Source organism: Dermacentor andersoni, chromosome 2 (genome assembly GCF_023375885.2).
Source record: "Dermacentor andersoni chromosome 2, qqDerAnde1_hic_scaffold, whole genome shotgun sequence".
In the NCBI taxonomy this organism is placed as follows: Eukaryota; Metazoa; Arthropoda; class Arachnida; order Ixodida; family Ixodidae; genus Dermacentor; species Dermacentor andersoni.
The window spans coordinates 82,060,385-82,085,694 of NC_092815.1; the positions used below are offsets into that span (position 1 = coordinate 82,060,385).

General features: G+C 48.2%; 1 protein-coding gene across 3 annotated transcripts in view; it reads right to left on the minus strand.

Annotated features, from left to right (window-relative positions):
• The window catches only part of LOC126541752 (insulin-like growth factor 1 receptor), a 239,561-nt gene that overhangs the window by 88,395 nt on the left and 125,856 nt on the right, over nt 1-25,310 (minus strand). The gene's annotated exons all lie outside the window — the stretch shown is intronic.

Below are 25,310 nucleotides of genomic sequence, written 5' to 3' on the forward strand. Positions count from 1 at the left end.
GGTATTAATTGTATAGTACGTATAACTTGCACTAATGTTTTTTTTTTGCATAACCTATACTTTGTTTTCCTTGCACTGTACAGACGAATTATTGTACTGCCTAACTGCCACGCCCTTGAAGGAGAGCAGCAGTATTGAAAATAAGTAAATAAATAAATAAAAATACCAATGCCACCTATTCGCACCTCCTTAGGGTAAGAGAGGATATGAATAAAAAGATTACTAATTGAGTAATCTGTGGTCACTGCACACAACAGGGAAGCTGGGTGAACATGTCTGGTCAAATGGATACTCCAATACTGAATACAAATGAGTAAGAACTCAGCAATTTGGGGACCAAAATTCATTGTGCAATACATTAACACACATTTAGGTCTACAGCAAAAGATGTATAAGTCTGAGTATTCTGGGTTAAAACTGCTCAATGCAATTCAGTGCTCAACATGAAACGAGATATAAATATTGTATTTAACATGCTCTTTTCTCATGATGCCCTTTCTCAAGATGAAATGTTGTTTCACTAATTAATTACAGAGCACTGATTCAACAGCCAATTTTTGTGTAATGCTGTTTGTGCTGATGTAAAATAAAGGTGAAAAATGTGCATTTTATGGGCCAGAGACAAAGTTCACAGAACTCAGTGTTGGTCCATTAATTCATAGCTACAAAGCTCAGAAGAGAGCAGCCGAATGCCTGTTGCACTGCTGCCCTCACTACATGCACAGCTTGCTTTCAAACCTCCAAAAGACATGCCATGCCTCTATTAAAATTATGTTAATGAGTATGGATAACATAATTATTAGAGGTAGCTGGGGCTGGGCATACTGTACTCATAGAGGACATACCACTAGCTAAATGTTTTGTACTAAACCAAAATGCTCAAACATTGACATAGTGTTTTGCTTTCTGCATGAGAGTCTTTACGTCAAGATAGATATCCAAGTAAAATGAAGGCAGTGAGGAAGACTCAGGTGTCCATGTTTTCATGCTGGCCTGCTTTGGTGACGACATCATGAAAGATATTACAAGCGCTATGGACATTATAGTATTAATTGCAGGTTTGTGGGCTATGCCATGAAGTGCTCAAATGTCACCTCATTTTGCTGGTGATCTCATTTGCTGAAAGTTGCTAAAGCATCTAGAACATTTGTTTAACACCATCTAGGTTGTTCTCACGATTTCACGACAAACTGGTTCTGAGCAGCCAAATTGGAACGGTATGTATAAGCGAGACAAAGCTAGATTCTGGAGTCATGTGTAGTTGTCCAATGATAACATGTCGGAATGTCATTATCTCTCACATAAAAAATTGTACATGTATTTTCCAATGAGCTTGAATACTCCCAAGAAACTCAGATTTCTGCATTGATTCAGGAGTACAAATAAGAGGAGGTGCCACCTCTTCAACACCAGGCATTATACATGCTACCATAAGGTGCAAGGCAGTTTGCCATCCAATTCAGAGGACATACAGTGAGAAAACATGTCATTACAGTAGTGTTCTTTTGCATTATATGCCTGTTATACTTATTGGTAAGAAACCTTCAAATTTTAACATCAGATAGCAAATGGTGTGAAAGCAATTTTGGATGTTGTAAAATCATATACAAATTTATTTAAGTGCAGCACAAATGCTTTTTTTTTTCTCAAGCTTAAAATTCTCACCCAATGAAGTGTTGCACAACTTTTCTGGGTGTAGGCGGCTCTGCGTCCTTGAGCACTAACTCAAATGGAAACACTAATCTAGCTAGTACTCTTCTCAGACGTCTCAGTACATTTGTTCAGTGGGGGTAAAACAAAAGAAAGAAAGGCTTGTTATTAGAGAACCAAGCTCTTTGCAAGGATTGACAGCTGATGTAGCACCCGTCTTCTTCAATGCAATGCAGGGCTTACCATTTACGTAAGGACCACCGGGGAACACTTTACACATTTATTTATACAATCATTTGTGTTCATGAAGTTCTATGCTGGAAACTCTGATAAGTAAGCACGAAAGCAATTGTATGTCAGCGTGACAGAGAAGCCGACAAGTGCGAGCCAGAACCTGCTGAATAATTCATACAGTTGCATATATGCCCTTTCAATATTTTCTGTCAAAGTGAACACCAATCATTTAGAAGCTAAAGAAAGGTTGGGACATTCTGGCACTGCTGACAAACCCTTTATCTAAGAAGCCTTTTCACCCACAGAGTTGACGGTATGCTGCATCTCACAGGCAGACCACAAATAACTAGTGGACTCGCTAACTCACACAAGGTAAAATGCGTTTATGTGCACTGTCATGCATTGAAAGACACTGCAGGACATCACTGCTCTGCAGTTCCACTCATAGCCATGTAGCATGGCTGTGCATGTACCATAGCCGCACCGCTTGCAATTGTGAACATTCTTTACATCATCATAAACTAAAAAAAAAAAAAAGATGCGCACACAATGTGATCAATGCTTTTCACAAGAAAACATATGGTGCATTTAATGACACAACTTACGCACAGCAATTTGTGGACCCGCTGGGAGCTCCAACTTTAGTACCATAATTTCACAGTAGAGTGCCATGTCGTGCAGTTTTACACGACATTTCATGCTGGCCAAAATTTCTTTTTTCTTTATACCATTAGCACCCTGTTTGATCCTCCCATTTTTGCTACACAGTAGAATTTCTCTGCTCCTACTGGTCAGCCCAATTCTTGACGCCAATCACAATGTTCAGATGTCACGGATTTCACAGCATTTTTTTTTTTTTTTTTTGCAGTTTTCGGTACAAGGTCACTTCAGCTATCATTTACTTTTGAATGAGGCATAACTATCTTAAATATTGAATAATTACCTGGCTTGGATTACACATCATGAATGCTGATGACAGTCACAGGAAGCTAGTGTGACCTTGACTCAGCCACCTGTCTTTTGCCTTTATGTCATCTTCTGGCACGTCAAGGACCAGCACTCCATGGAAGTTGCTTATTTTTATTTCATTTTATTAAGCATTTCTTTGACAGACAAAGGTCTCAGTACAGAAAACCGGAGGAGGAAGCTGAAGACAATATTAGCTTGACAGCAGCTTTTCATCCAGACACAGTTCAACAGGCAGAAAACATCCCATTGTTAGAGCAAGCGATGCACGCAAATAACAGCAATAATAACAATTGAAAACAAAGCATCGTGTAATGAGTAGAGCATTGCACAGGCCGAATTTTTTGGCCCGGGCCTGAACTGCACCTGTGGCTCCAAGTCCAGGCCTGCATGACCAGGCCCAGCCCAGGCCCACCACAGGAATTTATATATGCCTTAAAGGGCCCCTACCAGACCCCATAGCAAATTTTGATTGTATGCTGGAAGTTGTCAGGTGTCCTCTAGGGAGCGTTCTGCCACAAAAGATTTTCAAATCGGCTCATTAATAGCCTCTCCACTTGCCCCGTCAAGCCTCCACAAGCGGAATTCCTTCCCTGTGTTCTCACACTCCGGACATCAAGGATCGTGTGACGCATACGTCACGGGCCTTGCCTTCATTTCTTTTTCTCCTCGCTTTTTTGCGGCATGCCGCACTTCCGCTGATGGTGTCACGTGCGAGGCGTAGCAATTGTTCCGTTTCATGCTGCACATGATTTTGCATGCTGTGCACGAGGACACTGTTACGTTTCGCCTACAACGCGCGGTATAGCCGGCGCGGATGCAACGGACGCCGGGGCTTCGTTCAAAGCGGCGGACATTTTGGCCCGTTCGGAGCTCCCGCAGTCTCCCCGCCAAGCGCGTCCAGGCGTGTTTCAGTGCCACGTGTCTTCGTGTGTGCGTGTGTGTGTGTGTGCCCACGCTTGTCAAAGCGCGGCAGCCGGGGAGAGGAGCTCCCCAAGTGTGAAGCGAGGAGGTCTGTTCGGCGCCTGCTCGGCGGCTGAGTCACTACACTCGTCTCAACGTGTCTCTCAGTCTGTCCGTACCCGCCGTCACGTGGTCTCGTCACGAGGCCTTCCTTCTTGCCCTCAACTGCGAAAGTATAAGAGCAGCTGCCCCCGGACGCCAAGAGAGAGGCTCCGATTTCATCCGTTGAGTTACGTGCTCTCCCGTCTCTCCACTTCGGTCGACCTGACCGCGCGCTCTTTTGCGATGTTAGAATAAACCAGTTGTTCTGTTACCAGTCGACTCAGGGCTTTGCCGGGACCTTCGGATGCTTCCAGTGCCCCAGGCCGCCAGGCCAACGCTACCCTTGGGGCTTGCGACCTGTTTGCAACAACGGGTGTCAGCACTGAGGTTCCAACAACTCGTGCCAGCGGTGCGATTCACCAACAGCTGGTTGCCAGCGGTGAGATCGCGACAACGGAGGCCAGCAGCGAAGAGATGCGGTTGACTGTATGCTGAGCAGCACAACTACCATCCGGGAGCAGTGCAACGAGCCCTGTGTGATGACTGGTTGCCTGCAGCGGAACGACTGCGCTGAATTCTTGGCTGCGAGGTTTGGTGAGTGCGGGACTTTCTTCTTCTGAGTTTTGCCAGGCTTTTGTTAGTTGCAGAAACAGAGCTGGTAATTGTGGTTGTCGTTGCTGCCGGGTTAGTTTGCGGCAAGACAATAGTAGGCAGTAGAGAAAACAGCATTCAGAGCAGCCATGGATTTGAAGTCGTTGCGCAAACCGAAATTGCTGGAGCTTGCAAGAGAGTTGGGTCTGGATGTCTCAGACAAACTCAGAAAACCAGAACTGCTAAGGGCTATTCTTGAGTTAGAAGCTGAGGATGACGAGCCTCGGAGAGGGAGACGGCAAAAAGACAGGAGCGCGAACTTAAAGAACAGAAAGAGAGACAGGAGCGTGAACTTAAAGAACAGAAAGAAAAAGAAGAGCGTGAACGTAAAGAACAGATAGAACGGGAGCAACAAGAGAAAAAAGAAGAGCGCGACCGTCAACACGCTTTGGAAATGAAGCGTCTCGAGATTGAGATGGAACGCGCTCGTAATGGAAGTCAGGCACACGGTGCAGGAGAACGAGTATTGTTCAAAATGACTGACCTGATGCGGCCGTTTAAGCTTGGAGAGGACATTGGTTTGTTCCTGGTTAACTTTGAGCGAACGTGCGAGAAGCAGGGGTTCTCTCGGGAAACGTGGCCACAGCGCTTGCTCACTTTGTTACCCGGCGAGGCGGCCGACGTAGTCGCTCGCTTGAATAGAGAGGAGGCAGAGGATTTCGACAAAGTGAAATCGAGTCTGCTAAAAAAGTACAGGCTGTCAGCGGAGGCTTTCCGTCGGAAGTTTCGGGAAAACGAGAAAGGCAGAAGTGAGTCATATACAGAGTTTGCGTACAGGCTTATGTCAAACATGGAGGAGTGGCTCAAAGAAGAGAAAGCGTTTGGTGACCACGAGAAAGTTCTGCAGTGTTTCGGGCTAGAACAGTTTTATAGTCGGTTACCTGAGAACGTGCGGTACTGGGTCTTCGATAGGCCAGACGTTAGTACGGTGGCTCGAGCCGCTGAGCTAGCCGAGGAGATTGTGACGCGTCGGGCTCGCGGAGCTAAGGACGGTCAAAAGGGTGAATTTGGCTCCAAGTTTGAGAGGCCGAAGTTCACGCCCATGAGAAAGCGGTTCGAGACGAGGCAAGCGCGCGTGTGTTATACGTGCCAGAAGCCGGGTCACGTTTCGGCGCAGTGTCCGACTGAACGTAAGGAGACGGCGGCAACCGAAGCCGAACGCAGAAAGCGGTTCGAGACGAGGCAAGTGCGCGTGTGTTATACGTGTCAGAAGCCGCGTCACTTTTCGGCGCAGTGTCCAGAAACAAAAACAAAAGTCGTGTTTTTGTCATTATGCAGCACTGACGAGAACATGAAGCTTCTCGAGCCTTACATGCGAGACCTCCTCGTGAACGGGAAAGAGTGCCGAGTGCTTCGCGATTCCGCAGCTACGATGGATGTAGTTCACCCCTCTTACGTAGAACCCGATATGTTCACGGGCGAGTGTGCATGGATCAAGCAAGCCGTGGAAGCTCATAGCGTGTGTCTGCCCGTAGCAAAAGTGCTTATTGAAGGACCTTTCGGAGCACTTGAGACGGAGGCGGCAGTGTCATCTATGCTGCCCCCCCAGTACCCGTACCTATTTTCGAACAGGTCCGATCACCTCCTGCGCGAGAAGGGGCTTTTGTTTGGTGAGGCTAGCGTTCAGGCCTTAACCAGATCGAAGGTTCGGGAGCTCGCTGCAAAGGCGGTAGTTGCGGGGCCGACGTTGTCGAACAATGAGAAAGGGTCAGAGGTGCAGCAAGCTGATATTCAGAGCACGTCCGAACTGAATAAAATTGAGCCTGTAGCGTTAAAGGCACCAGATACTGGAGAGGAAATTCCCGATGCGGGAAAGTTAGAAGAGCTATCTGCAGATTTGCTCATCGCGCCTACGTCAGACGGACTTAATAGGTTGCTAAAAGTCAGCCGGGCGGCTTTGATAGCCGAGCAAAAGAAGGATGGCAGCCTAGAAAACATACGCTGCATTGTCAAGGAAGGTATCGCCAAGAAAAATGCTCGCTTTGTGGAAAGAGGTGGGGTCCTGTACCGAAAGTATCTAGACCGCAGAGGAGTGGAGTTCGATCAGCTGATCGTGCCTCAATGCTATCGTCAGGATCTGTTGCGCTTGTCGCATGGGGGTTCGTGGTCCGGACACCTAGGAGTTAAGAAAACTAAGGACCGTCTCTTGCAAGAGTACTATTGGCCAGGGTGTTTTCGGGACGCAGACCACTTTGTGAAGACATGCGACACCTGTCAGCGGGTGGGCAAACCAGGGGACAAATCGAGGGCGCCGTTGAAGTTGGTACCTATCATTTCGGAGCCTTTTAGACGGCTCGTTATTGATACAGTGGGACCTCTGCCGGTAACAACCACGGGGTACAGACACATTTTGACTGTGATCTGCCCAGCGACAAAGTTCCCTGAAGCAGTACCGCTTAAGGAACTCAGCTCAGTTGAGATAGTCAATGCACTACTGTCCATATTTGCGCGAGTTGGTTTTCCTGCATAAATCCAATCAGATCAGGGCACAGTGTTTACTAGCGCTTTGACGACAGCCTTTCTCGAAAGGTGCGGGGTAAAGCTGTTACACAGCTCAGTGTACCACCCACAGTCGAATTCCGTTGAGAAGCTCCACTCCGTCATGAAGCGCGTGTTGAGAGCATTGTGTTTTGAACATCAAACTGACTGGGAGCTGTGTCTGCCTGGGGTGATGTTTGCATTAAGGACCGCGCCGCATGCGGCTACGGGGTTTTCGCCAGCTGAGCTAGTGTACGGTCGCTCGCTGCGTTCTCCGCTTCGCATGCTTCGAGACGGATCACTGCCCTCTCCAATGGCTGAAGACCATCTCTTCCACAAATGGCCGCCTCCTGCGCTGGAGCCTCGCTTTGCAACAATATTCCTTTGAGGTGCGTTACAAAAAGGGGAGTCTCAACGGTAACGCCGATGGCTTAAATCGAAGCCCCTAACGTAGGAATCAGCCTCAAAGTTGTTTGTTACTGATGTTTTTCTTCCTGAGGCAGGATTTTTAACATATTGCTTTTGTGTAGTGTTTCAAAGTGATGATGTGCTTTCTAGTGCAATTTTCCAATTTGTGGACGTGTTCTGAGTGCTGCTAAACTACTGTAAGGAACTAGGCAGTAGTATAAAAGGGGAAAGAGCCTGGCAGGGCTTACTGAGGGTTGTGCCGTGCTTGCTGACTGAGCGGTTGAGTTTCGGCGTAGTTCTAACGCTTGCCGGGAACGAGAACAAAAATGTCAACTCTCCCGAAGTCACTTTGCAGTGTCCTGGGTGAACCTGAACGAGAGAACGAGGCCTTCTCTGTGCGCTGCGCTCAAGAAACGCCGAAGGACGACCGACTTCGGTTATGAGCATCATCGAGCGACATCCCTCCGGACAGCGGATGCAGTCCCCTGACCATCGGGATCTCCTTCCCCCGGCGGGGCGGTCTGTTACGTTTCGCCTACAACGCGCGGTATAGCCGGCGCGGATGCAACGGACGCCGGGGCTTCGTTCAAAGCGGCGGACATTTTGGCCCGTTCGGAGCTCCCGCAGTCTCCCCGCCAAGCGCGTCCAGGCGTGTTTCAGTGCCACGTGTCTTCGTGTGTGCGTGTGTGTGTGTGTGCCCACGCTTGTCAAAGCGCGGCAGCCGGGGAGAGGAGCTCCCCAAGTGTGAAGCGAGGAGGTCTGTTCGGCGCCTGCTCGGCGGCTGAGTCACTACACTCGTCTCAACGTGTCTCTCAGTCTGTCCGTACCCGCCGTCACGTGGTCTCGTCACGAGGCCTTCCTTCTTGCCCTCAACTGCGAAAGTATAAGAGCAGCTGCCCCCGGACGCCAAGAGAGAGGCTCCGATTTCATCCGTTGAGTTACGTGCTCTCCCGTCTCTCCACTTCGGTCGACCTGACCGCGCGCTCTTTTGCGATGTTAGAATAAACCAGTTGTTCTGTTACCAGTCGACTCATGCTTTGCCGGGACCTTCGGATGCTTCCAGTGCCCCAGGCCGCCAGGCCAACGCTACCCTTGGGGCTTGCGACCTGTTTGCAACAACGGGTGTCAGCACTGAGGTTCCAACAACTCGTGCCAGCGGTGCGATTCCAACAACACCTGGCTAACGGTACAAGTCTATGCTTCACGAATACTGAGGCAGATACAAGTGGATCACAGAGCATGATCCCGCGCTGGAACAAGGTAGAAAGTGGCATAGTTTCGGTGTCTGCACGTATGACTGCATGATGTGGGAACAAGCAGACGAAACAGAAGTACATCTTCCTTGATACAGTGCAAAGTAAAACAAAAACATGCAGACATTCAGTTTGTGTGGTTTATTATTTCTCTAAGCTCTAATTCATCTAGTCCAGCAACATATTACACGAATAACAGATGTTGCCTTGAATAATTCTCGAAGTCACGTGTCACCATGAGTTACGTCACAGCGTGAACATGTGTACGTAGGCGCACTAGCACTAGAGTGTACTAGTACACTCTAACTAGCACGTGCACGTCATCATCTAGCTTGGAGCGCCGCGGCTGCGGGGAGAAGGGAACGCGGCATTCGGTTTGAAATTTCAGATCTTTCCGCGGTGCGTAGCGATGTAATAGTTTGCGGACCCGATCGTTATCACTCAATGTATGCTCTACGCTTGTCAGCTCAAAATGGCTAGACCTAGTGAGGGGGCCCTTTAAAACTGTCATTGCCTCAGTGGTGTATTCCAAGACATTACAATAGCACTGCATGCAGTAAGAATAGGAGATTGTGAACAACTGTTTCCTACAAAGCACTTGCACAGCTAACATGAAAGGGCCGACATAGGGAAAACCTGCGTTAAAAATTTCTGGCAAAGCATTTTATGGCACACAAGTGTACAATTGTGCACAATGTATGCTGTAAACGCCAATAATTATACACGCTAGTAAAATGTGCGACAGTTTTGCGAGAAGGCGATGCATTGACAGCGATAACGAGGTTTAACATTGCACTCTACCTCCTCGCACAGTGTTGTAACAATATGCGGAAGCGGCATGGCACTACAAGCGAGAATGTTCCTGCTGCACAGCAATAACAGCGCCCCGACAGATACCTACCATGTCACTACACGCTGTAGTGAGAGGAATGTTGGCAACGGCATTACTGGCATCACACCTCATGGTGCATGACAAGAGACAGACGGAAAATTGGGAAAGCGTTTAAAGTTTGGCCACGCTAGATTTAGCTTGACCGTTTACTGTTTATTCCACCCAGACCAGTGCAAGCGCTACAGTGTGCGAGTGCACAATGCTACGGCAGAGCCGAATAAACGGAGCGTGGGGGTGATTCGTTTTGTTACGCAGAGTGGAACAAGATGGAGCGTTACCTAGCTCAGTCTCATATCCTGCAAGAGGGTGACTTGGCATCCGAACCGTTTGCAACTAAACGCAAGCCTTCATGTGCGTGCTACACAGGTGCGCCAATACCGTGACAGCACAATGGCAGCGGTGCAAATGCTCGTTCGGAGTCCTAATTGCTATCGCAATAAAATGGCTTTTGTAAATAGTTCTTACAGCAAGAAAAAGCTTAAAATTTATTCGGAGCAGAAGGAGCTGAATGTTCAAACGCACATATTCTAATTTGGGCATGAAAAAAATTAAGGTGGGAAATGCATTGCCATGCCAAACCAGCCGACTCCATGACAAAACAATTACCATGCACAAATTTAAAGCTCACAAAGAACACCGCAAATACTGTTAAGGCGGAAGCTATATATGTGTACTGTGGTGACCAGAAAGCAATCATCAATGTGGTGCAATAAATGAAAAGCAGCAAAATGATGCAACTGCAATAAAATAATTGTATAGAGAGCAAATAAATAGTGCAATTTCAAAAAGCAGCACGAGAGTTTTGTAGCATACCTTTTTTTTTCTTTTGCAACAACAAAGCTTGTTTTTGTGGCAACAAAAATAATTAAAAGACCTTTTACAGAGAGAAATCAAACAAAAAATAATAAAGCTCATTTTGATTTTGTTTGCAAATTACCACGCAATTTTTCTCACTCACGCTTTGCACAGAATACCTCGGATCTATGCTGACCCCCCGCATGTACTCGAAGGTCCGACCTAGGCTTATCAGTGAATGGGCCCGGCCCAGGCCCGCTGCTTCAAGCGTGTCTGGTGCAGGCCTGAAGGCATCAGGCCCGGGCCGAGCCCGGGCACGCCAAAAATTGCTTTACCCGGCCCGTGCAGTGCTCTAGTAAGGGGTTTCGAACAAGCACGAATAAAGTGAACGAAAAGACAAATAAAGCCAAGAAAACCACGATCATTCTCTCCGAACTATGCGTCAAACAGAAGCATGATTGTGTACTCTTGTGTTTGGATTCGAAAAGGTGACGATCATCTAGTCATCGCCATGGTGCGAGACTAAGAAATATGAAACGTGTGCATTGGGATTACACGAGACTAATATGATGCATGTAAAATGAATCAGATTAAGCATACAAATCATTTATGCAACAAATGTTTGCAATTGCAGATGCGCGAAATTATACCATTAAGCGTAACTACGCGCGCGTGCACGCGAGTGTGTGAGGTGTGCGGGCACGTGTGCGTGCGGGTTACATAAAAAGAAAGAAAGGCCTTTATGCTATCACGTGCACCCCTTCTTTTGTGTGATGCGCGCAAACGTCAACCCCAACCAAAACCACTTTGAGCAAATACCATTCAACCATTCGCAAAGCGCCCGTGTAATTTCGCACGCACGCGACGACGCAGAGTGACTTCCCAAGGGCCCCTTGGTTCGACCAAGCCCACCCAACCCCGCTTCCTTGCCCGACAGTAGCGTGCGGGGGAGGGTGAGCCTCCCGAACCGAGCGTTTGCTTACCTCTCGCCAAGGTTGCTGCCCCCTCGCGCCCTCGCACCACGTGACAACACGCCTCCTCCGTCCATCCTCCCAAAAGAACAAAACAAATCAGACAGCGCGCCTGCGCAGAACCGCAATGCGCACCGGGCCGAGTCGCAAGGCCGCGCCGGGAAAGAAACGCCCGAGGTAAACGTCCGTAGGTAAACAAACGGGTCACCAAACAGCCTCGCCGGACCAAAACACGCCCGGGGAGGGGAAAGCGCAGCCGGCGCCAGCCGAAACATACCGGCGCTTTCGCTCGATCGCGGGAACAACGAGACATTGGGCAGGGCCCGCGCGCACGGCGCCGAATGCGCACTTCCCGATAGGAAACGGGGCCGCGAAGGGACGACGGCCTTGTTGTTGTTCCGCCCGCTTATCTGATCGCAAGGCATCGAAGCGAGGAGAACGCGCAGAACTGACAGTAGTACCAGATGGTAGGTACGCTCGGTTCCGATGTCCGTTGGGTCTTAGGGACGAGTCCTACGAGTGGGTACTACAGGCCGTGTACGGCCTGCTAGCGGCAGCACCACGCGCTCGCACGAAATGTCAAATGTGAGCGGTCCAATTTGCCATCGCGCAGTAATATACTTCCTTATATCGACTCTCTCTCTCTCTCCAGGCCGTCTCCGTATCTCTCTCACCCGCCGCCTCTTGAGCCCTGATCGCCTGTAATGGTGGTACCAGCGGTGACCTCGGCGTTCCCTTTTATAGCTTTCCGTTATCGCGTCACCGCTTAACTGCTACCGTCCACGCGAAGCGCTAACTGCGCAGATGTGTGCTAGGGTATCGCAGCACAAGCAGGCAACGAAAGCGCAGCTTACGTCCGACGGGCAGCATGCGGTAACGGCAGCGCGCCGAAATGTGCAAGAAGTGCATCGATTGCCATCTCTCGCACTTCCGTGTATGCGAAACAGACCCGTCCACTGTGTTGCTTACATAATGAGCCGCTCGCACAGCCAGCATACCAAGCACACTACTAGGTCTCTAGGAGTGCGGTCAATAGCACACTCGCGCAACCCGACCACAAAACATCACCGACCGAGATCTACACACCAAATACCCAATGTCTACTTCATAATCTTGGGGGGACAGAAGGCGTGTGAAATATGGTCCCCGTATAGAGTGAGCACCGGCCCAGATTGTAATAAATGCAAGATAACCGAAACAGTCTGTGAACTCTAACGGAAAGTACCTCGCATTTTAAGCGTCCGGCAGACAATCAAAATATATAGACAGAGGCTGCAAAAGTTATGTCATAGCTGTAATCAATGGGCTAATTATGGATTCTCCCTTCAAAAGTGCCCCGTACCTCGCGAACGACAAGTGCTTTCTTTGAAAGAAGCAGTACGTACGTAGAGTATGTATGTATGTATATTTGTATGTATGTATGTATGTATGTATGTATGTATGTATGTATGTATGTATTATACTATTTTCGAATCGGACAGGACCTGCACCGTCCTCAGATGTATGTGTCTGTCTGACAGCATGCGTACGCAGTGCCGCAGTGTTTCTCTACTTCTGCATAGACTTGGGCAGCAGCCATAATTGGGATTTTATAACGTACACCGTAAAAACAGAACGTGACATCGGCACCTGGTCACGTCAGGTCTCTTTATTTAAACTGCGCACGAAGCACAGAAAAGGGTGCCTCGAGTTTGCATATTGTCCGCAGAAAACGACAGGCACCGCCCCAGCCGTCTGTCATCTCAAAATTCTTCGAGGAAGTGACGTCACGTTATTCTCTTCTAAGCAACGCAGTGCGGTAAATTCTGGCTTCCTTCAGCATGAAACACCGCAATGCCAAGCACGAGTTGTCTTGGTGATGGCTACTCCAGGAACCGTGGTGTGTGCCTAAGACATCTTAGTAAATACGAGCAATGTGACGCACAGCCGGCTTTGGAACGAAGATACAGTTCCACTTTTGCAAAAAAACGTGCTTTTTCTTTTAATGCGTTAGCATTCGGAGTGTCAAAGTGGGAAAAAGTGTATGTGTGCGAAGCGTGGGAAGCCGGTCACGTGGTGTGTGTGTGTGTGTGTGTGTGTGTGTGTGTGTGAGGAATTATTCAGACTACCTTTCAAACGTACATAACTTGAGCGACGATACAAAGTAAGCAGAACAAGTGTTTAATTTCGACAGTTTCGGCCAGTGGACTGGTCTTCACAAGGGTTTTTAAAAAAATTTCGCTTTGGAACTGATGGTGAAGACAGCAGACAGCGTGCCTGGTCGCTCCTACAAACGTGCAAATGAAAAGGGACAGTGGTGCCAGTGACTGACAGTTCCTAGGCACTTTGACATATTTACAGCAGCCTTATTGGCAACGATGCAGGGCAAGGAGGCCACTAAGAAAAAAGAAGGAAAAGGGAGGGGGCCGGGGAGAATGATTCGGAGAAGGGCAGGCGGGCGGAGAGAAGCGGTTCGCCTAGACACGAGGCAGGGAAGGAGAGAGCGGTCGCTGCGCAGCACCAGTGCGCGTGTCGCCGTTGTAGCGGGAGAGAGAAGGAAAGTTGAAATAGTCGACGGGGGGGGGGGGGGGGCACATACAGAAAGAGCCCGGAAGGGAGACAGAAAGGTGGCAACGTGCAAAGTAACACAGTGTCACAATACACATATACAAGTCACGGCCGTTCCGGCGATCCTCGTGGTGCAGCTGAGATGGGGAAAAAAAAAAAAAGAAGCAAACGTAGACTGCAATGCGAGTGCGTCCCTGTACTCTAAAAAAAAAAAAAAAAATATGGGGTTTAACGCGCCAAAACCACTCTATGATTATGAGGCATGCCGTAGTGGAGGACTCCGGAAATTTCGACCACCTGGGCTTCTTTATCTGAGTAGACGGGCGTTTTCGCATTTCGCCCCCATCGAAATGCGGCCGCCGCGGCCGGGATTCGATCCCGCGATCTCGTGCTCAGCAGCCCAACACCATAGCTACTGAGCAACCACGGCGGGTCCCTGTGCTACAGTTTTAGGGAACCGAGTCGGGTAGCCTGCATGTGTGTGCAGTTTCTGAATGTTTACCAGACAACTAACCCCCCTTAGCTCTTGCGGATTTCTAGAAGGGGCAACTAGGGACTCCGGAACGTTTTTGGGAGTGGGGGGGGGGGGCATGTATTGTCGTCTTTGTATGTTGTGTTTGTAATTTATTTTCTTCTCAATATTTGGCAAATCTTATTTAGTTACATTACATTTTATTAGTTTAATAATTAGTATAATTTTAATGACATCAATTATTAATGTTTTAACTCATTTTAGCCGTATTAGATTTTACATATTTGCATCCTCGTTTATTCTGCATTGGTATACACTTTAATAATGGTTGGAAGTTTCAGAAGTACGGAAAACCTGCGCAGACCACGCAAATGACAAAACGGGTTCGAAAGCTGCGAGAAATCACATTCGCTCCCGTTGTGAAGCAGACGTGAACTGACACAAGCACACAGGTGTGATACAAGTAGACAGCTAAAGTAGGCACTAGGTACAAAGCTATTATCGCACATTGACGAGCTTCGTGGCTCGCACGACAAGAGGGCGTAGGGTAGTCTCGAGAGGTTGTCAAAGGATGCCGAAGGTCGCTGTTCGTTCTGCCATTCTAGACACGAACTCTTTCATAACGGCAACCAAGTGCAGTTCCGCAGCTATCTTCTTCTGCACGTGGAGGAGGATGAGGTGTGTCGGCCTCCTCTGCGTCATTCGATTGCGCAAAAATGTTTTTACGCGCCTCGCAGCACTGAAAGATCTCTCTCCCGAAGCAGCTGACGCAGGCAAAGAAAAACACTAGTTGCAGGTACCGGACAACCTGGTCCATCATCTTACGCACATCTGCAGACGTCCCCTGCAGAATTTGTAAAATGCGCTCACTTGGGGCCGGACCCTCGTCACGGAGGAGCGCCGGGAGAATCATGAGTTGCGCGGAAAGCCTGCTGATGTCAAAATATGCAGCGTGTGCTCCTAAAAGCTCATTGATGTCGTTTGCCGCGAAGTTTCGACCTTCAGCAGCGTCAGTCAAAATGCGCTCAATGCTATCGGCTGCTCCATGCCAGGCTGTTCAAATCGCCGTCGGATCTCGCTAGTAATACCATCAATAGCGGCAAAAAAAAAAAAAAAAACTATTTTCTCTGTGACGACTTCCCGTCAAGCGCTGCAGGCTCCGCAGGCTTCTATGTGAATTGAAGCCTTCTGGGCGGCTGCGGAACTCTGGGCACACGAGGTTCCTTTAGGTCGAACTCTGTTGCTCTTGAGTTCGTCCGCTGTCATAGGACGTCAAATGATGCGTCAGACCGTAGCCTTGACAAGCGGTCACAAAGAGCATCTGCTGCTTCTATTGCTCCTGCAGCGCGGTAAACGGCATTGAAGCATCCTCGCTGATTCCTCGCATGGGCCAAACAAGGCTATAGAAAGGTTGATATCCAATAAAGTTTCGAACTTTTTTAATACTTTCTTATATCCTTTTATGGCTGTCTTCCTGGTGCCACTGAAGGAGCTTTGAACTTGTACCAGTTCCCGCAAAGTCACCTGCACCCTTTCATAGTTCTCAACGAACCTGTCCATTGATTTCACTCCTACTGTACACCTCGTTGGACACAGTGGTAGCAGTAGGGTGTTGGGACTGGAATAATGCTGCTCACCGGCATCATTACCCGGAGGAAGTACAACGCTCGAATGAAGTCTTCATGTTATTCGATTCGAAGATTGCATTGGAAACATCCTTTACAATGCTCAGAGCGCCGCCGACGACATCGCAGTTTCTTGCGACCTCCTGCAGTGCCAAGTCTAGGCAGTGGTTACTGCAGTGAACAAATATTGACCATGTCCGATAGCGCAGGTAATAACGTGCTGGAGAAGCCATCGCGATATCGTTAAAAGGCTATATATGAAATTTTTGGTTGAAACAGCCGATTTATAGCTCGTCTATAAATCGGCATATGTGTGTAACTAAATTGTTGGTGAAATAAATAAAATAGATCAGTGAATAATTACTAATAGGCAAGAAGAGTTGAAAAAAAAGAATAAACAAGAGGAAATGTAAAATAAAAAGAAAGAAGAGCTTTTAACGAAAGAAATGGAACACCTGACTGATACGCTTCCGTTCAGTAGCGTTACCGAAGGCTGGCTGCCGTGGAGCCAAGGTCACTGATCTGGTTGATTTTTTTCACAAGTTCTTCAAGGGCATGGTATGTACCGTAGTGTTTGACTATTTCAGGTTTGTAATCTGTAGTGTTTGGAAATTTGCGTGTCAGGAGTAGTCTTTCCTTTCTTGTTAGGGGGCAGTCTATGAGCTGGTCATCGATCTCTTGTGCAGGTTTTCCGCATTTGCAAGAGTTGTGGTCAGTTTTGTTGGATGTTAAGAGGTAGTTTGGAAATATACGCAGTGTCTGGTGATTGCCTGGATTGTGAATTATTTTGTAGGGAAGTGCGGTGGCATGAGGGAAATGTTTCTTATCCATTGATGTGTTGTTGTTCCCTCTCCGTGTGTAATACCCCTGTCACACGGGCACCCGCAAACTCGTTTTAACTCCGTCGTCTTTATCTCGAGCGAGATGCACTCGTTGTCACACGGTCGCCCTTCCACTGAGGGAGTACTTTCGTGCCCATACTTATCGTTGTAAAAATGTTAATTTAATTATTCTTTGCATTAAAAGTAATGTAGCGTGTGTTTAGAATGCTTCTATTGAAATAAATAAATGTCCAAGCACAATTCAGCAAACAGTTATGCTTGCTGCTGCACAATACTCTCGACCTATAGGCCGCTTGGCACCATGTTTTTCTCGTCTTTCAGGGCGTTTTACATGGACCCGACAGAAATGGGTTAAGGCGCCTTGTCGGGCTGGAATATGCCTGTCGAGTCGGGCCCGCCAGCCCCGAGACTTGAGCGGGAACAGTGGTACGTCTCGGTTATAGTATCAGGACAAGGTCAAGGCAAGGCATTGTGCAATGCAACCTCATCGCAGCGATAAGACCCATGAAATAGAGCTGTGCTCGACATGAGCTTAAGGTGTGCTTTAACATGAGAGTCTCCCAGTCGCAATGACGTACTCACGTACGATCTGACACACTTCCTTTCGGGCTCGGCCAAGGGTAGTTGAAAAAAAGATGAAAGGTTAAATCAACGAGAGAGGAAGACCCCTGCGCGATAGGGGCTGCTCTAAATAGGTCTTTCTTTCAGAATTATATTTCCGGCAAAATAGGAGGAAATGGTCCAGTGATTATATATCCCCACATGACGCAAGAAGGTTCGATGGTGCGAACCCACACCTACTCTTGTACAGATTTAGTTGCGGTATCCGACATCGTAATAGTATAATGGAAAATTCGTGCTGTCGAGAGGGACAAGACCGCACATTCCAAGGGAACGCTAAGAGTTCGTAATCCGGTGCAGCAAGGAGGCCCGGCTCTTTTTTTTTTTATACCTAAGACTTTCTGTCGCCTTCGAAATCTTGTTACCGCTAGCAGAGTGATGCTTGGTATAAAGAAACTCACTGGCTCACAAAGCGCTGCCTCTACCATGCTGTCTGCCAGCTCATTAAGTGCAAGTCCACAATGTCCAGGTATATCCACAAAAACAGAATTTATTTAACATGATGTGGAATAAAAAGTGTAGCGATCGGTGCAATAGTGAATTATTTGTGCTTTATGGCGACATAAGAACTGACAAGCGGTCTGCGAGCAATACTATGCCTGACACAGTTATCACAATCTTGTATACGGCCAAGCACACAGCTAAAGGGAAAGCAGAAAAAGAAAACTCGCCACCACTTCCACGGCGACAGGCGTTCATTCGCAGTCTCATTTCTCGCAGGTATAACTATGCGCCAGTCTATCCAATCCCTCTCCCGGATATATGTGCCATGTTTTAAAGGACTGAAAATCAACGACAGGAGAAACGAAAATTACCGGGATCAACTCCGATCGTGAGCATTCTTCCCGGGACAAGTTACTCGAGTTGAAAAAAAAAAAAATGGCCAAGAAATGAGGATGTCGACTAATTCCATGCAGTACAGCTAAATCTACGTAGGGGCCGTGTCACGACAGTAACACAGTCATTACACGCTACACAATCAGTAACGACAGCCGGATTCGTGTTGCAGAGAATAGAGACCGGCTTCGCCCATTGTGCGCTTCTAATCATTCCGTAAAACATCCATTCAGTCAGAGTCGCGCGGAGACAAATAGGCGGACAACGAAGCAGCCCTTCTTACGTGGCCTCTATTCTTGTTGGCTGACAAGTCCTTTCGCTGTGCTGCACGAGTCGAAGGAGCGGTTCGTTATTGTGAGATCGGGGGAACCAGGTGCTGAAGTGCTCCTTCAAAGTGTTCCTCCGCTGATCACAGCGCGGCAAGACGCAACCACCATAGCGCTGCCGGTTCCGGATCTGTCCTTTTCTATATGCTAATAACGCTCTCCAACCACATTTCTCGGTGGGTTATAACAGGAAGAAAAAAGAACATTGCAGAAATGTTGCCCCCCGCCTCTCTCCCCCCGGTAGTTGTTCTAGGAAATGCGGCGTTCAAAGAAAACGGGGAGCCCGCCCACGCGATATAAGAGCGCGAGTCGATGGGTGCGATAAACAGCCCCTGAAAAACAGAGACTCGCGCACGCATTAAATGCTTCTGGCCGCCGATAAAGATATGCGCGCCGAATCATTGCAGCAACTCCCGAGAATTATTGCATCGTGCTCGCAGCGACGCTATAGAGCGCGAGCCGGTTTCTCATCCGGCCCCTTCCGCGACTGAACAACAATGAGGACTGTGTGAAGGGAAAAAAGAGAAACATCGGTCGATCGATATTCCAGGAATAAACTCTGCGGCGCGGGGCGCACACACGACGGACCCGCCGAACCAACGCATCCCGGTCACGCCACGGCCTTTGCAACAACGCTTTCCCCCTGTGTGAACTTTAATCCTTGGGAAGAAAAAAGAGAGAACATCGCAAACAAACCGTGCCTAACGAGAAGGGGAGAGCTTGCTCACTCCCCTGGCTAACCAACCGCCTTCCAGCTCCCGATGCTGCAAGGTGATCGGGCACGAAAGTACGCTCCGCGCTTTGCTCTTACTGTGACATCTCCGTCGGGTAATCCCGACCACCTATGTCCGTTCAAGGGAAGTTATACATATTTATAGAAATAAGAAAAGTACAAAAACCGAGCGGGCAACACAGAACGCTATGCGTCGTCAGTTCATTTCGCATAATCAACGAAACGGGGAAACGGCGACCAAGGTTACTACACGGCCCCCGATCCAGGACCGATGCCTTTGTCGGGACCATGCAGGTTCACCAGAAATGGTGAGGGCTGTGTGCGTTTGCTTCGCAGTACTTGGCCTGCTCGTTTCGAATAAGTTAGAACCCCCCCACCTCCGCAACCCGTCCCCACATTATTTCCTATATAAAGGCAGTACTCTACAAATGCACGTGATTGCAAGCCGTTAGTGACGTCATAACATTTGTTACAGAATGGTAGAAACCGTGTTTAAAAAAAAAAAAACGCTTGGCTGTCACACATCACCCGGCAACGAAGCTTGTCTGTACATGTCGCACCACCCAACAGCGGCGGTCAGCACCCGCGAGTAGGCCCTCCCCGCCATTTCACAATTGTCCGTGGTGCGCTCAGGCAACACCCTCTAGTCAAGAGGGTGTTGGCTCAGGCCCACCTGCATGCCTGCATTTCCAATTTTCGAATGGATTCACCGCGGCCTCTTGGCTGCTCCTCCGTGACAAGTGTGAACAAAAAGAACAAGCGCAGATACTGCTGCGTTAAGGGTTGTCACAACCGCGAAGGGGATGTCGGCATCAAATTGTGCCGCTTCCCTTGAAAACCGTGGGAAGCAACCCGGCGGCTGAAGTGGATCGTCGCGGTTCCTGTCGCTCTTGCGAATTACTGCTAAACGAACTAAGATGTTAATGAAAAATTTTAAATTAAAATAAAGAATCCAGCAGCGGCATCCGTAAAAACGCACAATAAAGCGGCAAATCCGTAAAAAAAGCGTGAACTGATTCTCGCTATTGTAAATTGGTTTAGATAGTTGTTTAGCTCGTCTCGCTCCAAAGCAAACGCGCAGTTGTTACGTGTCAAATCTAGCTTCGTAAGCGCTCTGTGCTGGAGATTTGTACGCGCTGTGTGTGTGTGCGTGTTTTTATTGCGAAAGCAATACTGCTCGCACTTTCGGCCCATCGGTGATCGTGACGCCTCCTTACACAGCTGCGCGTCACGTGACCGTGTGACGTAACGCCAGACCGAGAGACGGGGCCCCAGCTCGCGGCATCAATGGTGGAGGCGAAGCCTTGCGCGCCGCTGCTGCGGCGCTACCGAGAGAGGGCGCCCGCTGGTGTGACGTCACGCTAGGAGGATAAATGTGGCTACAGCCTAGGTGGCTTTGCTACAGCTCGGCTCCTCGCAGTGGTCGGCGCGCTGTCTTGGGCTATGTCGGATGATGTATAGCCATAAGTTTAAAGGGCCCCTGAAACGGTTCGGACAAATTTTGTAGACGCGTAGGGTACAGCTTAAGTAGAACATTCGCACCACAATTTAAGTGAAGCGTTACGTATTAATGGAGCTACAAGCGATTAGAAGTTACCCTCCTCCCCAGCCATGCTTTTCCTCCTCAACTCGTTCGCCGAGCGAGCGGGGCTAAGCTCCGCCTTCACTGGTCCTGCGTCACGATGCGACGTCACATCGTCCACTTCCGGTTGTTTTGAAGCCCGCCCCCGCCTGCGCGAAACCTCTCCGCTAGCCGCTTGGCTGTCGACCCCAAGCGAGAGCTATCGAAGCAGCGTGCGTTGCGAGCATTCTGTCGCAGCGCCGAACGTGTCTGGTATTCCGTTAGCCACAGGCAAGCTGGTCATATCGGCAAATGACTGGAGGCATAAACTCAAGCTGATGAAGGAACTTTGGCGCAGACGTACGTGAGCGGCCTGATCGGTCTGCACGGTCCAGACACTTGTTGGCGCAGCGCTTAACCAGCCAAACACAGCGCTAATATTGCTCTAACCAAGTGTAAAACATTTTAAACATTTATAAAAACAATGTGTTGATGATTACACTCCCGCGAAAAATACGCACCAGCAGCAAAAAAGAATACGCTTTGTTGCTGCTACTGTGTATGGTTGAGCTCTATGCCACCAGGTGGCTGCACCGTGCAGACCATTCACATTTGCCCTTCTGCTCATCTCGGCTCATCCCGTTACGGCACAGTCAAGCGGCCAGACCCTGTCCCCTTGCGCTATATACCTTGCGCTTACGTTTGCCCTAATATGGGACTCGCGAAACGCTAGCGCCTTAGTAATCTTCCGGTGTAAAGTGACGGCCACAAACGCACAAATCCTGGCGCCGATCGGATAGCGGCAGTCCGATGCGCAGCAGCCAGTTCGCTCGTACGCTGCCCTGCAGAGGGACACGATGTCGCAGCTTGACATATTGCCAGTCACTACGTTTGCAGTCCACAAGGCAACAAAGTCGAATCATAGTGCTCTGACCGCGGAGCTCTCGTCAAAATGGAGTACGTTGTAACACAAGCAGACGACACTTGCTGTGTACCGGAAGTGCTTAAGTGTACTGAAAAATTGTTCTTGTGCATTCTCTTTCTGCTACTTTCTCTTTATAAAAACAAATTAACTAACATTCCAACTATTACGAAGATCATTTGTTTACCATAAAGTTGGAGAAATTATCGATCACGCGCCCTGGTCAGCCAATCAGATAGCTCGCCCACGTGACGTCATATGGGTTATTTGCATCATATGGGTAGGGGCGGCTTAAAATTCCGCCGAGCAGTGCGCTGCGATCGACAGCGATGTGCATTTTTAAAACCTTATAATAAATTACACGCTTTACGCAGAGCACTTAGATGTGTCAATTAATGATCAGAAGGACCTACTCTAACGACTCAGTACGTTTGTAGAAAATCGCCAAAATCGTTTCAGGGTCCCTTTAACAAAGGGCAACCATGTCCACACCATCAGCCGAACCAAGGCGCAGCCAAGGGTATTGCTTTCGCAATCTTCCAGGCTTAACCAAGCTAAGCCTTCAGCCAATTTTTTGTTGTTGTGCATTAATAAGCCAGCGTGCAGCTTCTTTCTGCGCCAAGATCAAGACGCGACTGCTGGAACCGGGCTCATTCATGCCGATGTTTTCTCGCGCTTAGAACAACAGAACAAAGGTTGGAGTACACCGCAGCACACGACGAGTATTTGCAAATTAGGATTTCTCTCACGCACGCTAGTGCACATTCGTTCAGCCTTCACGTTGTTTAGCCTCAGCTGAATGCTCTCTATTATGTTTCAGCGATGATGACCCCTCACATTCAAGCCCGAACGACAATACCAGACAGAATGTGCTCGAGGCACTTTGTCGACGAAAAAAAAAAAGCATTTACCTGCCAATTCGCCAAAACCTCTACAATTGTGAGGTGCAAGGCACGCTCCAAGTAATGAAGCTACAAAAGACATTTGAGAAACGTCCACGGCCGTATTTCCTCACTTAGGTGGCACAAAATAATTATTTGTTAACTTACTTTTGTTTGACGTCGTAAGCATGCTTGCTTTGTTGTGACAAGCACTTAGCGACCTGCGGTGTTGTGCTGCTAAGCACGAGGTCGCGGGATCAATCCCGGCCATGGCGGCTGAATTTCAATGGGCGCGAAATGCGATCGAAAATACCCGTGTACTTAGATTTAGGTCCACGTTAAAGAACGCCTGGTGGTGCAAATTATTCCGGAGTCCCCCATTACGGCGTACCTCATAATCATATCCTGGTTCTGGCCCCTAAAACCCCCATAATTTAATTTTAGCACTTCGCTGCGATGTCTGTGCTGTTCACTTCTTTTGAAACGATATACATGGTCGATAAATTTGACGTCCTTACTCAAGCGTCGGTGGTCCAAAATGGGCCTCGATATCTTCGATTGCCTTAAAACCGCAATTTAGAAGGACCGACACGTTTCAAACGAGCGCCGCAACAGCATGCCTCCATTGCAGTGGCCACCACGGCCGGTCTCGAGGGGTGCGCGCGCTTCTCTTCTCTGGGTGTTTCGCGGAGCTGACACGGTGGCGCTGCCGGGCGAGCCGATCGCTGCGCCGCCTGACCATTATTAGCCCCGAGAACGAACTACAGGGGCGCTGCGAGCGCCGCTCGCGTGACGTCAGGGCACGGACTCGCGCCTGCCATCTGCTACAGTTCGGGTACAGTGTACTAGAATCTAGTTCACTGTAGTTCGGGCGTTGTCCGGGCGCTTTCTGCGGTGTTTTCGTTTGTTCGCCCTCGTTCTCTCTGCTTGTACACTTATGGTGGTCGTCTCAAATATATTTTTACGACGTCTTCCTTTGCGAGCATTTATTCAAAGAGCTAATTTCTTATACAACAATGCAGCTCTCGAAGGCAACGTTACAGTGCCAGTCGAAGGAGCGCAGACCAGCCCATTGCGGGTTTTTCATGCGCGGATGGACAATCGCAAAAACATAGCATATAGGAATCCAGTTATGATACTATACCTGCCACGGTGTAACAAGTATGTCATAAACGCTGCCTATATATGACTTCTACAACAGTTATGTTGATTTTAATCCGCTAAAACAGGTTTGCTCACGGCGAGTAGTTCATGGTATAATATAGAATTTTTGCATTTCTTCACAGAAACGCTCGGCAGTAACACGGGGACTTAACTAATACTGGAGTTTAGATTCTACAAGCACCCCTTGCTTCTTTAACTGCTTGTCAACATTAGGCCGTTGTTCACGTGCTTATTTCAAGCTGCGGAAATTTGATGTAAAGTTAATGAAGCCTCACAGCTATTTACAGAATACAAATAGGAATGTACCAATATATATTCCCTTTTCCGTGCTACACGTTCAACTCACTTGAGAAATTTACTGGTGCTTGTTGCTTGAGAAATATACATGACGAATCTGTTTGGCGAACTGACACAGGCTGCTCGGCTCAATTTTTTGAGTGAAGTATGCCTGTTGGACCGCATGGCTGCAGCCAAAAAGAAGTCGAAGCGTCAATCATTAGTAGTATGGGACATATTGAAGATATCGAAATTCCCCCCCCCCCCCCGGTGGAGGGTCAGAAATCAAGTGAAAGTATATGCAAAGCTTGTGGTGCTCTCTTTATGAATGTTTGCGATTGGATTGGAGTAAACTTTATTTAGCCTACAGTTGGGCAAGGTTCTCTTTTATGTACCGACGAAGCGAATAGTTATCCGTTCGTATAATTAAAGAACGCTGGATCGAGACATGGTGAGACAGAAGGTGCTTGAATTTTCCTTTTCTAGGCAATCTAAGCTGCGCTGTAGTAGCTCGAGAATACTTTAGCCATTCCAGATGGCGCTGTAAAAAAAAATGCCTTATGGTTTCAATTCGAAGTTGTAGTGAACTGATGAGTTTCGCGAACAAAGCGTGCCTCGCCATACCGACAGTCGATTGCTACCGTTACGTGATCAGGGGTGTGCCACATTGTCGATAAAGGCTACTGAGGGCCACTATGAAACATTTCATCACTTTCAATTGATTGGCTCTCGATCTTAACAACGAAACTTTTCTCTCAGGTGATTGCTACTATGGCGTTTGTGAATTAACTATGTAAATACTCTACATGGCGCGCCGTCGTGTTAGCAGCCATGAGCAATTAGTTTTTTGGAGGCCTGTTTCAGAGGGGGATGAAAGTAGCAGCAAACTTTTTCATAAGAAATGCGCGCCTATTTTTTTATGCATTAATGAATGGCCATATTTGAATGGAACAACACACCAGAGTAAAAATAATCATGATGACAGCTTCGCTGGGCAGTGTCTTTCTAACATTGGATAACATGCTGACGCCAATTACCAAGATTTTTCTTCCATGTAAAATGCAATGCCTCTCATTGCTAAATACTAAGGGAATGTTAAGTGTTTAGCGAGGCATCATACACAACTTCGCGTGTTGAATTTGCAGACATTCTTTTTACGCAAAATTTACCGATAGACACGGCGCATATATGCAATGCAAA